This window comes from Canis lupus, chromosome 12, assembly GCF_003254725.2.
Source record: "Canis lupus dingo isolate Sandy chromosome 12, ASM325472v2, whole genome shotgun sequence".
Taxonomy (NCBI): Eukaryota; Metazoa; Chordata; class Mammalia; order Carnivora; family Canidae; genus Canis; species Canis lupus.
In genome coordinates, this window is record NC_064254.1 from 8,803,517 (window position 1) to 8,816,925 (window position 13,409).

General features: G+C 45.3%; 1 protein-coding gene across 4 annotated transcripts in view; it reads left to right on the forward strand.

The window, feature by feature from the left end:
• The window catches only part of DAAM2 (dishevelled associated activator of morphogenesis 2), a 122,166-nt gene that overhangs the window by 2,533 nt on the left and 106,224 nt on the right, over nucleotides 1–13,409 (forward strand). The window lies entirely within an intron of this gene.

The window sequence follows — 13,409 nt, forward strand, 5'->3', positions numbered from 1 at the left end:
ATGAGGCACAGGCTTGTTTCTGTCATTTTTGGTGGAGCCACTGGAAGGACCAATTTTGCATGTTCTCAATTCATTCCCACTATTTGCAAGTAGAAGGCTGGAGACTCAGGGACATGGGGGACCCAGAGGAGGCAGACTCTGAGAAATAGCCTTGTCTCAGCGCAGGACTCCTCAGGGAGAGCCGAGGGCTAGAACTGGGCTTGCAGCTCTTTCATCCTGTGGGGTTTCTCTGGAGGGTCAGTGGAGCTCTAACCTTTCCAGGTGGGCTCTGGAGATGCTTCACCAGCTTCAGACCCAGGTCAAGTTCCCAGGCCACTGACATTTGGCCTGATCTCATCGCCCCTTCGGTCAGCTCCAGCTTCGGGCCTGCTCTTAGGTCATCTCTGAGGTCTGAATACTTAGAGAAGATGCATCCTTGGGCTCTCCTGATGGTCCAAAGGGCAGATGGCACCTGGCAGGAAAAACAGCTTGGCTTTGATAGCATAGGAGTCTCCACAGCCAGAGCCTCTGTGTTTGGGGATCCTGTGTCCTTCAGCTCTGGATTTCAGATGCACCCTGGCATAATAGAGAGAGTGCAGACCCCAGAGCAGACTGCCCTGGGAGAGAATTAGGAACCTGGGGTGTATATCACTTATTCCTTCTGAGCTCCAGCTTCCTCGTGTGTAAAATGAGGATAATGACCTCACAAGGATATTACAAAACCGATATTTATGCACAAGGACCGAGAATGGAGCTAGTGATAATACAGCCTTAATGAAAGGAATAGCGTGATTTTATTTCTTCATTTTTCAGCCATCAGGACTCCATGATTTTTGGAAAGGACCTTTCCTCAAATCCGGCTACATGTTGTCCATTATTGAAGGCCAATTGTTGGCAGTCTAGGGCTCCAGTCACCCTTTTTTCCTCCCTCTAGAGAAGGTGACCAGTGGGGATGATCTGTGAGCATGCCTGGTCTGTTATCCTGAACAGTGAGAGGAGGTGGCAGGCAGGCTGGGCATCTGGCCCGGAAACCACTTCTGTGTTGGAGAACTCTCAGGAGGGAAGATGGCAGTGGAGCAGGTTGTATGGGTCTATTGCGGGTGAGACCAGAAGGTCAAGAATCAGGTGAGTCTCAAAGAACCAGCCTGAGGTCCGAGATTGGATAGGCAGCCACTCCTTCTCAGGGTGCTCGGGTCAGAGCAAGGGGAGACTCTGATGGGTTGTAAAGAACGTGAGCTTTCACTATCCACAGGTATCTCTGGTGGACATGGGGTGAGGAGGTGGCCCCCGATTGATACATTATCTCGGGGGGGTGGCTCCTCCAGCAGTCAGAAGGAGCATGAGATGCTGGAGAGAACAGCTGCAGGTTCTCCTGGCCCATCTCGGAGCTTCTAAGTTATCCGTCAGTTTGACATTTAAGATGTTGAAGATCGCATTTGTTTCTGTTTTGTTCAAGCTCTCTCTTTAACCATGGCCTGGGATGACTTTTCAGCTTTTAAGAGGCTCAGCCAGTGGCCAACTTCTCTTGAGATGGCCCAGATTGGGGGTCAGTGAATTCCTCACTCCTGGCAGTATCTAGTTCTCCAGCTCCCTTCTCACATTTTGTTTTGTTTTGTTTTGTTTTCTTGTTTCATTATGAGGCTATAAAACTGCACTGTCAAGATGCTGTGCAGAGAGGGAATGCCTTTTCTTTGGACTCATGTGTGTCATTGTCATTCTGCCAGTAATGTGCAAGGCTCATCAGACTAAGGGTGTTAGCAGGTGTTGTGGGGTGCTTTCTGGGGCTCCCGTCCACAGGAAAAAAAAAAAAAAAGCAAAGCAAAGCTCAAAAAGAACCCGGGAAAAATAAGCTTTAGGCAGTTTGGTATCTCTTTGAGTTCTGGCCAGAGAGGAGCTGGGTTATTTGTAAGATGCGTGGCAGTTCTCTGGAAGGAGGTTCAGAATCAAGTAGATCCAGGTTTGAGTTCTGGCACCACGAGGTCACAAGCTATTCATCCTTTCTGATCCTTTTTCATCTGTCAAATGAAAACAATGACTCTTCTTACTTCCCAGGCTTGTTCCGAAGACGAGACGAAATAATATATGGGGGAGGATCTAGCAAGTTGCCTAGTGCTTAGAAAAATGTTAGTGACTTTTCCCTCTCTGGTTCTAAGCTCAAGAAAGTACATGGTTTTGGACATTTATCCATGAGTCAAAGTAAATAAGCTACTTATTCAAGGCTTAACAGCAGTGCTCAAAGGTCAGCTAATCTCAGGCTGGAGATGGAGACCTTTAATACAAAAGTGGGGCAGCACACATCAGCGTTCCCCATGCCAAACAAATGGCAGCCCCATGTGATCCTCTATGGGAAGAAAGGGAAGGCCACCAACTCACTGACCCATGAACCCGGGCCATTAGTGAACTCTCCCTAGAGTGTGTTTTAGAAATCCCAAATGCAGTCTGGGTTCAAAGAATTGAAGTCAAAACTGGGGAGAGAAATCATTGAGGCAGTACCTAACATTAAAACCAAATAATAATGGCAGGATGACAATAGTACCTTACGATTGTGTAACTGGTCTATGGTTTGAAAAGCATGTGGTCTCATTTCATCCTGAGAACAATGCTATGAGATTGGCATTGACCATATTTTAAACAGCTCAAACTCTGAGGGCTTTAAAGATTTACCCTATTTCATACGGTTGAGTGGAGTAAACAGGAGGGGAATAGCTCCCCAAGCCGTGGGGCACAACCCTGGCTGCACATTAGAATCACCTGGGAAGCTTATAAAAGTATCAAACCCTAGGCCCACCCCAGACCAATTAAATTAGAATCTCTGGGGAGTGGGGCCCAGGCATGGATAGTTTTGCATTGATAGTTCCCCACATGATCGAAAGTGCAAGTAAGAGCCTGAAGTCTAGGTGAAGAGTGAAGAGTACTAACGTTAAGATTCAGGGTGTCAGGCATGGGTTAAAAAAAAAAAGAAAAAAACAGCTAACGCTAACACTTTGCCTGGATTTAAGCTTCAAGAGGGCGGGCGCTTGTGCAGTGTTCCCTGTAGCCCTATAACCTGGAGCCCTATAACTGGGTGGGTAAGGTAAGTCACTCAGTGAACATTGGCTGCATGAATGAATAAATGAATGAACCAAGTATTATAGCTTAGAAGCTAGCAATCTCAACAGCCAAATCCAGCCTGTCACCTTGTTTTATAAGTAAAGTTTTATTGCAACACAGTCATGACGTTTGTTGATATATTCTCTACGGCTGCTTTCACACTAGAAGGGCAAGAGTTAAGTGTTGTGACGGAGACTGTATGGCTCGCAGAGCTGAAAATATTTACTTTCTGGCCCTTTTAACAGAAACTAAGTTTGATGGCTTCTGCTCTAGGTTTCAGACAGGAACACAGGGTATATCTTGACCACGATAGCGTGGTGGTCAGGAAAATAGGTTCTAGAATCAGACAAACCTGTGCTTGAATCTTGCTCTCCCACTTGTAAGACCCTGCATATTATTTACCTCCCTGAGTCTCAGTTTTCTCACCTGAAAAAGTGGGATGATAAATAACACGCCCCTCACAGGACGGTTGAGAAGATTGCCAGCCCCTGCCCTAGAGGAAGAACTCAGCAAATGTTAGCCATTGCTAAAATGATCGTGGTTACTGGCAATTAACTAAGTCAAACGAACTAGATTAAAGTAAAAATCCAAATCCCGTATTATGGACAGAAATAAGGGATGTGGTGGGCAAAAAATAATCGGTTGGGGAGCTGGTGTGATGAAGAAAAACTAGTTTCTGAGGTAATGGGTATCCTTTCAAGACAACACAGGTCAGGCCCCCCGGCGTGTGAGTGAGGTGCTCCTGAATGTCTGACTACTGTGTCGACCAGCAAGCCCCATCATTCCTCCCGGGTTAACTTAGGTTCCGTTGTACTCAATCTGGTCAGAAGCACATCCCACCTCTGTACCCTTGTTCCTAGTTCTGTCTGAGAGGCCTTTCCCCAGTCCTTGTCTTCCTGGTCCCCTTGTCCTGTCAGGCTTGCTCAGGTGTCTGCTTCTCTCTCAGATGCCCTCTGCCAGGCTTCCCCCAATCACTCCTGCCTCTTGACTCCCACAAACATGACACCCAGCTCTGTCGCAGCATCTAACACGTTGCATTAGTAGACAAGAACTGAGTCTCCTTCATGCCTTCTACATGACTGGAGCTCCTAAAAGTCAAATTGTATTATTGACTCCACCCCCTGGTAGCCAAACAATGTCAATTAGATCCTTAATTCAACTCAGTGATAATCTGAATTAACTCTTCAGGAATGAGTAGGGCTTACCCTGGTGCTAATGGGATTACAAGAGCAAATCTATAGCCAACCAGATGGAGAAGAACCACTCAGTTTATAGACTATGTGGACTCTTTGGGTCCTCATCCCTGTGCTCTCTGCTGGCTCCTGCCCTCTGGAACACCTCTCCCAAGGGGTAGCCAGGGACAGGGAAAGATGGAAGAAACATAAAACCAACCCTTTGGCTTCTTGTCCGCAGATGTGGTGAAAAGTTGGGTTTTGGCTTCTCTGGGCTTTGCATGTATATGCGCCAAGATAATTGGGAGTTGGCTTGGTACGGTCAGCTTTCGTTAGCATGGTAATAGGGAGAAGCATGGTCACAGATAATAGCAAACAGCAGATAATTCACAGCATCACCATTTGACTACAGAACGTGTTGCATAATTTTTATAGATTTTAGTGGCAGATTTATTTTGATGGCAGATACATGTTGTGTGTGGAATAATATTCAGCTAAAGTTCTCTTCTGATGGTTAAGAAGAGGGCACAGAAAAATCTTGGCCTTTTGATCGATCCCCAGTGGACAATTCGGGGCTGCCTAATTGAGGTGAGAGGGGAAGAAGGAATGAAATAATACTTTTATATAGAACCCCACTCCGCACCTAGCACTACGCAGATAATTTTAAAATACATATTCTTTGATTTTTCCAAATTATGAATAATTCTTACTAGCTTAAACAAGTGAATCAGTATCATGCAGAAAAACAAAAAGGCAAGTGGAAAATGAATAACAGTACCTTCTTTCACACCTTGGTCATTAATGTTCATAGCCTAAAATTATAGCCATCTATCTTTTACTTTGTTCATACAAATATCTACCAGTGTGTACACAGCTATCGTGGGCTGTTGTCTGAATGTTTATTTTCCATGAAACTGAACCTAACCTTGCATATTACGGCATACTTTTCTTCCCCTTGAGCATCTGTCAGGTTACTCCTGCAATGCATCAAGCTCCTTTTTATTTTTTCTGATTTCTTTAGGCCGAGACACACACAGCTCTATATATTTGAGATCATGCCATTCTTGTAGGGATATTTATTTTTCCATCAGTCAGTTATTAAACATGGTTTCATCCTAGGTGATCACTGGTTTGGGTCCCTGCTTCTGACGTATCAAGTATCCATCACCCAGAAAAGCTGCATGCTGGCACTCAGGCTGAGTGATTGATGTACCTAGCCTGGTGACCCTCTGGGAAAGGACTACTACATGTTTTGTGTGGTCCTCCTTTGTCCCCTGGGGAATCTGTTGAGTATCAGACCCTATGGTTGCCCTACCCCCTCCTCATTAGATTAGCCTTCCCTGCTTGGTCCTCCTCCATCACTGTGCAGAATGCAGCAGGAAATATCAAAGACCTTTGCATTAGATGAGAACAACAGTCCCAATGGACGGTCTTCTTTCTGTAGAGAACAGATAAGGTTCTGCCCACCTGACTGGGTCCAGATCCCTGAGTAGCGGACAGATGCTGTGCCACCCTGACCCTCGTTCTGGACTGACCCCAGTGGCAGGCCAGCCCACTTTGGACCTGCCTCAGGCTGAAGAGAGTTGCCCTGCCCACCGTCAATCCTACCCACACTTCCCTCCTGGGTCACTTGCATCCAATGATTGGAGGCTTCAGCGATGAAGGCCTGGCCCCTATGTACCAATTTGGGGAGATTCTATAATTTCCTTTTTAAAGATTTTATTTATTTATTCATGAGACACACACAGAGAGAGAGAGAGAGAGAGAGAAGCAGAGACACAGGCAGAGGGAGAAGCAGGCTCCATGCAGGGAGCCTGATGTGGGACTTGATCCCGAGTCTCCAGGATCATGCCATGGGCCAAAGGCAGACGCTCAACTGCTGAGCCACCCAGCAATCCTGTTTGGGGAGGTTTTTTTTTTTTTTTTTTTTTTTTCCAGTTTGGGGAGATTCTAAAGGGTCTCCTAGCTTCAGGGCTCCACTTGGAGTTGACTGAGCCTTTACTGAGGGTCTGGCAGCTACACTTCACCCTCTGCCCAGGGCTCCCTCCTGTCCGTTCCTCTGTCCTCTGGGTGGTTGATTACAAGAGCCCTTCCAAATAACACCCTGCTTGCTCCAGAAATTTTGACTCTTTCATATGAAATTGTTTGGGAGCAGCTCATTATTTTCTAGGTAATCATTGTCGGTTGTATTAGAAAGTGAAAAAGTGCATTTTTTTCCTTGTGCTGTATTCTGTGTGTTTTCTAGGTGAGATCCAGCTGAGTTCCCTACAAATAGCGTTGTGTCATAACTGGACAGACTGAGCAAACGTTTTGATTTTTATTGTCAAACCTGTATTTGCCCCTGCAACCTGCCCCCTGCACCCCCGCCCTGCCCCCTGTGGGTAGAAGCACGACTGGATGGCTTTGTTGCCATCCTGTCTGGAGATGAGGGGCTGGACAAGTTGACCTTTGGGAATTTCTTTCCATCTTACCAGTGCTTCTGGAATGCAAAGTGGGGGTGCAGGCTCAGAGAACCCTGCCGGCTCACTGGGCGCTGCCTTCCTGCCTGCAGAGGTATTCACATTGTGCCTGCATGGATCTCTGGCAGCTCTGATTTGCTCTTTGGGGTATCTGCTTCGTTCTGCTTCGTCCCAAGCACAGGCAGCCTTTGGGGCTGTGTTGAACCCTCTGCCTCTCGGGTCACATACACTGATGGCCTGCCGGTGTGATGGATGCTGTGTGCAGACTCTGGGGCCTAGACTCACAGCTCAACGTCTGACCACATTCCTGGGGGGCCGCGTCAACCCTCTGTCACTTCCTCCCAGACACCACAGTCCCCAGCCTCAAGGTCCCAGGACCAGGCCACGAGGGAAGGGAGTGATTCCAGTCAGTGGGAAGATCAGTCAGTATTTCCACACTGCCCGAGGCGGCTTTGAAGTTAGCTTGAAGCAAATTCAGAGTTTCTGTGGACTTGGGGCAGTGGAAAGGCCAAGCCATGTTAACCTTCCTTTTCTTTTTTCATCCCCGTCAATATATTTATCAGTCTGTCACCTGTCATGTGGCGTGGGGCTGGCAGCTGCCCAGTTAGGAACTGCCTTTCCAAGACACACGGTTGATGCTTTTCCATCACTGCTGCCCTGAGCAGGGGTCCTGTTATTGATGCCTGCAGCTGTCTAAATGGAAGCTGGGGCTGACAGCGCTGAGACCCCAGATTTGTGAGTAGAAGGCTGTGGATCAGAGCACGGGCCCTGGGTTCCGATTCAGGTGCCAGTTCTTTTTTTTTCTTTTTTTTTATTTTTTTTTTTATTGGTGTTCAATTTACTAACATACAGAATAACACCCAGTGCCCGTCACCCATTCACTCCCACCCCCCGCCCTCCTCCCCTTCTACCACCCCTAGTTCGTTTCCCAGAGTTAGCAGTCTTTATGTTCTGTCTCCCTTTCTGATATTTCCCACACATTTCTTCTCCCTTCCCTTATTTTCCCTTTCACTATTATTTATATTCCCCAAATGAATGAGAACATATAATGTTTGTCCTTCTCCAATTGACTTACTTCACTCAGCATAATACCCTCCAGTTCCATCCACGTTGAAGCAAATGGTGGGTATTTGTCATTTCTAATAGCTGAGTAATATTCCATTGTATACATAAACCACATCTTCTTTATCCATTCATCTTTCGTTGGACACCGAGGCTCCTTCCACAGTTTGGCTATCGTGGCCATTGCTGCTAGAAACATCGGGGTGCAGGTGTCCCGGCGTTTCATTGCATTTGTATCTTTGGGGTAAATCCCCAACAGTGCAATTGCTGGGTCGTAGGGCAGGTATATTTTTAACTGTTTGAGGAACCTCCACACAGTTTTCCAGAGTGGCTGCACCAGTTCACATTCCCACCAACAGTGTAAGAGGGTTCCCTTTTCTCCACATCCTCTCCAACATTTGTTGTTTCCTGCCTTGTTAATTTTTCCCATTCTCACTGGTGTGAGGTGGTATCTCATTGTGGTTTTGATTTGTATTTCCCTGATGGCAAGTGATGCAGAGCATTTTCTCATGTGCATGTTGGCCATGTCTATGTCTTCTTCTGTGAGATTTCTGTTCATGTCTTTTGCCCATTTCATGATTGGATTGTTTGTTTCTTTGGTGTTGAGTTTAATAAGTTCTTTATAGATCTTGGAAACTAGCCCTTTATCTGATATGTCATTTGCAAATATCTTCTCCCATTCTGTAGGTTGTCTTTGAGTTTTGTTGACTGTATCCTTTGCTGTGCAAAAGCTTCTTATCTTGATGAAGTCCCAATAGTTCATTTTTGCTTTTGTTTCTTTTGCCTTCGTGGATGTATCTTGCAAGAAGTTACTATGGCCGAGTTCAAAAAGGGTGTTGCCTGTGTTCTTCTCTAGGATTTTGATGGAATCTTGTCTCACATTTAGATCTTTCATCCATTTTGAGTTTATCTTTGTGTATGGTGAAAGAGAGTGGTCTAGTTTCATTCTTCTGCATGTGGATGTCCAATTTTCCCAGCACCATTTATTGAAGAGACTGTCTTTCTTCCAATGGATAGTCTTTCCTCCTTTATCGAATATTAGTTGCCCATAAAGTTCAGGGTCCACTTCTGGATTCTCTATTCTGTTCCACTGATCTATGTGTCTGTTTTTGTGCCAGTACCACACTGTCTTGATGACCACAGCTTTGTAGTACAACCTGAAATCTGGCATTGTGATGCCCCCAGATATGGTTTTCCTTTTTAAAATTCCCCTGGCTATTCGGGGTCTTTTCTGATTCCACACAAATCTTAAAATAATTTGTTCTAACTCTCTGAAGAAAGTCCATGGTATTTTGATAGGGATTGCATTAAACGTGTATATTGCCCTGGGTAACATTGACATTTTCACAATATTGATTCTGCCAATCCATGAGCATGGAATATTTTTCCATCTCTTTGTGTCTTCCTCAATTTCTTTCAGAAGTGTTCTATAGTTTTGAGGGTATAGATCCTTTACATCTTTGGTGAGGTTTATTCCTAGGTATCTTATGCTTTTGGGTGCAATTGTAAATGGGATTGACTCCTTAATTTCTCTTTCTTCAGTCTCATTGTTAGTGTATAGAAATGCCACTGACTTCTGGGCATTGATTTTGTATCCTGCCACGCTACCGAATTGCTGTATGAGTTCTAGCAATCTTGGGGTGGAGACTTTTGGGTTTTCTATGTAGAGTATCATGTCATCGGCGAAGAGGGAGAGTTTGACTTCTTCTTTGCCAATTTGAATGCCTTTAATGTCTTTTTGTTGTCTGATTGCTGAGGCTAGGACTTCCAGTACTATGTTGAATAGCAGTGGTGAGAGTGGACATCCCTGTCTTGTTCCTGATCTTAGGGGAAAGGCTCCCAGTGCTTCCCCATTGAGAATGATATTTGCTGTGGGCTTTTCATAGATGGCTTTTAAGATGTCAAGGAATGTTCCCTCTATCCCTACACTCTGAAGAGTTTTGATCAGGAATGGATGCTGTATTTTGTCAAATGCTTTCTCTGCATCCAATGAGAGGATCATATGGTTCTTGGTTTTTCTCTTGCTGATATGATGAATCACATTGATTGTTTTACGGGTGTTGAACCAGCCTTGTGTCCCAGGGATAAATCCTACTTGGTCATGGTGAATAATTTTCTTAATGTACTGTTGGATCCTATTGGCCAGTATCTTGTTGAGAATTTTTGCATCCATGTTCATCAGGGATATTGGTCTGTAATTCTCCTTTTTGGCGGGGTCTTTGTCTGGCTTTGGAATTAAGGTGATGCTGGCTTCATAGAACGAATTTGGAAGTACTCCATCTCTTTCTATCTTTCCAAACAGCTTTAGGAGAATAGGTATGATTTCTTCTTTAAACGTTTGATAAAATTCTCCTGGGAAGCCATCTGGCCCTGGACTCTTGTGTCTTGGGAGGTTTTTGATGACTGCTTCAATTTCCTCCCTGGTTATTGGCCTGTTCAGGTTTTCTATTTCTTCCTGTTCCAGTTTTGGTAGTTTGTGGCTTTCCAGGAATGCGTCCATTTCTTCTAGATTGCCTAATTTATTGGCGTATAGCTGTTCATAATAGGTTTTTAAAATCGTTTGTATTTCCTTGGTGTTGGTAGTGATCTCTCCTTTCTCATTCATGATTTTATTAATTTGAGTCTTCTCTCTCTTCTTTTTAATAAGGCTGGCTAATGGTTTATCTATCTTATTAATTCTTTCAAAGAACCAACTCCTGGTTCTGTTGATCTGTTCCACAGTTCTTCTGGTCTCGATTTCGTTGAGTTCTGCTCGAATCTTTATTAGCTCCCTTCTTCTCTTGGGTGTAGGATCTATTTGCTGTTTTTTCTCTAGCTCCTTTATGTGTAAGGTTAGCTTTTGTATTTGAGTTCTTTCCAGTTTTTGAATGGATGCTTGTATTGCGATGTATTTCCCCCTTAGGACTGCTTTTGCTGCATCCCAAAGATTTTGAACGGTTGTATCTTCATTCTCATTAGTTTCCATGAATCTTTTTAATTCTTCCTTAATTTCCTGGTTGACCCTTTTATCTTTTAGCAGGATGGTCCTTAACCTCCATGTGTTTGAGGTCCTTCCAAACTTCTTGTTGTGATTTAGTTCTAATTTCAAGGCATTATGGTCCGAGAATATGCAGGGGACAATCCCAATCTTTTGGTATCGGTTCAGACCCGATTTGTGACCCAATATGTGGTCTATTCTGGAGAAAGTTCCATGTGCGCTTGAGAAGAATGTGTATTCAGTTGAGTTTGGATGTAAAGTTCTGTAGATATCTGTGAAATCCATCTGGTCCAGTGTATCATTTAAAGCTCTCGTTTCTTTGGAGATGTTTTGCTTAGAAGACCTATCGAGTATAGAAAGAGCTAGATTGAAGTCACCAAGTATAAGTGTATTATTATCTAAGTAGTTCTTCACTTTGGTTAATAATCGATTTATATATTTGGCAGCTCCCACATTTGGAGCATATATATTGAAGATTGTTAAGTCCTCTTGTTGAATAGATCCTTTAAGTATGATATAGTGTCCCTCTTCATCTCTCACTACAGTCTTTGGGGTAAATTTTAGTTTATCTGATATAAGGATGGCTACCCCTGCTTTCTTTTGAGGACCATTCGAATGGTAAATGGTTCTCCAACCTTTTATTTTCAGGCTGTAGGTGTCCTTCTGTCTAAAATGAGTCTCTTGTAGACAGCAAATAGATGGGTCCTGCTTTTTTATCCAGTCTGAAACCCTGCGCCTTTTGATGGGGTCATTAAGCCCGTTCACATTCAGAGTTACTATTGAGAGATATGAGTTTAGTGTCATCATGATATCTATTCAGTCTTTGTTTTTGTGGACTGTTCCACTGAACTTCTTCTTAAAGGGGAATTTTAAGGGGCCCCCTTAAAATTTCTTGCAGAGCTGGTTTGGAGGTCACATATTCTTTTAGTTGCTGCCTGTCTTGGAAGCTCTTTATCTCTCCTTCCATTTTGAATGAGAGCCTTGCTGGATAAAGTATTCTTGGTTGCATGTTCTTTTCATTTAGGACCCTGAATATATCCTGCCAGCCCTTTCTGGCCTGCCAGGTCTCTGTGGAGAGGTCTGCTGTTACCCTAATACTCCTCCCCATAAAAGTCAGGGATTTCTTGTCTCTTGCTGCTTTAAGGATCTTCTCCTTATCTTTGGAATTTGCAAGCTTCACAATTAAATGTCGAGGTGTTGAACGGTTTTTATTGATTTTAGGGGGGGATCTCTCTATTTCCTGGATCTGAATGCCTGTTTCCCTTCCCAGATTAGGAAAGTTTTCAGCTAGAATTTGTTCAAATACATATTCTGGCCCTCTGTCCCTTTCGGCGCCCTCGGGAACCCCAATTAAACGTAGGTTTTTCTTCCTCAGGCTGTCGTTTATTTCCCTTAATCTATCTTCATGGTCTTTTAATTGTTTGTCTCTTTTTTCCTCAGTTTCCCTCTTTGCTGTCAACTTGTCTTCTAGGTCACTCACTCGTTCTTCCACCTCGTTAACCCTCGTCGTTAGGACTTCTAGTTTGGATTGCATCTCATTCAATTGGTTTTTAATTTCTGCCTGATTAGCTCTAAATTCTGCAGTCATGAAGTCTCTTGAGTCCTTTATACTTTTTTCTAGAGCCACCAGTAGCTGTATAATAGTGCTTCTGAATTGGCTTTCTGACATTGAATTGTAATCCAGATTTTGTAACTCTGTGGGAGAGAGGACTGTTTCTGATTCTTTCTTTTGAGGTGAGGTTTTCCTTCTAGTCATTTTGCTCAGTGCAGAGTGGCCAAAAGCAAGTTGTATTGGGAAAAAGAGAACAAGAGAGGAGAGAAAGAAGGAAAGAAAAGAGAAAGAGAAAAAAAAAGGGAAGAAAAAGAAAAAACGAAAAAAAAAAAAAAAAGAAAAAGAGAAAGAAAAAGGAAGGAGAAAAAAAGGGGGTGGGGGAAGGAAACAAATCAAAAAGCAAGACAAAACAAAAACAAAAACAAACAAACAAAAAAAGAATCACCGGGGAGTATCTTCTGATTATGTGTTCTTTAAGTCCCTTGGCTTCTCCTGGAAGTTGTCCGTCTAGCTGGTGTTCTGGGGGAGGGGCCTGTTGTGCTGATTTTCAGGTGTTAGCAGTTGGGGGAGCTGCTGTGCCCCTGCCTGGTGCAGGGCTCAGTAGGGGTTGTTTACCCCGTGAGGCCGCAGGAGGAACAGCCCCAGTGGCGGGGCAGCTCTGGAAACCTGGATTCAGCCCCCGCAGTAACTCCAGAGCTCTCCGTCTGCAGGGCCTGGAGGCTCCGGGGCGGGGCCGCTGATGTGCTCAGCTGGGGCAGGAGCGTCCTCGCTGTCCTGGGCCCTCCCGGCCTCTGCCTGTCCCGGGGGAGGCGGGATCCTGGGCTGTGTCCCGGCGCCCTGTGCTCCGGGGCCTGCGCTGTTGGATTCGCGCTCCCGGGCCGCGCAGCCCCCTCCGCGGAGCTGCCGCCCAAGCCCCTCCGAGCTGCTCCTGGAACCGCGCAGCCCCCTCTGCACGGAGCCTCTTCCTCTGCCCGAGCCCGGCCGAGCTGCTCCCGGGGCCGCGCAGCCCCCTCCGCGGAGCCGCCCCCAGCCCCCCGAGCTGCTCCCGCCCCTCAGCCCCCTCCGCGGAGCCGCCCCCGAGCCCTCCGAGCTGCTCCGGGTCCCGCCGTGCGCGCTGC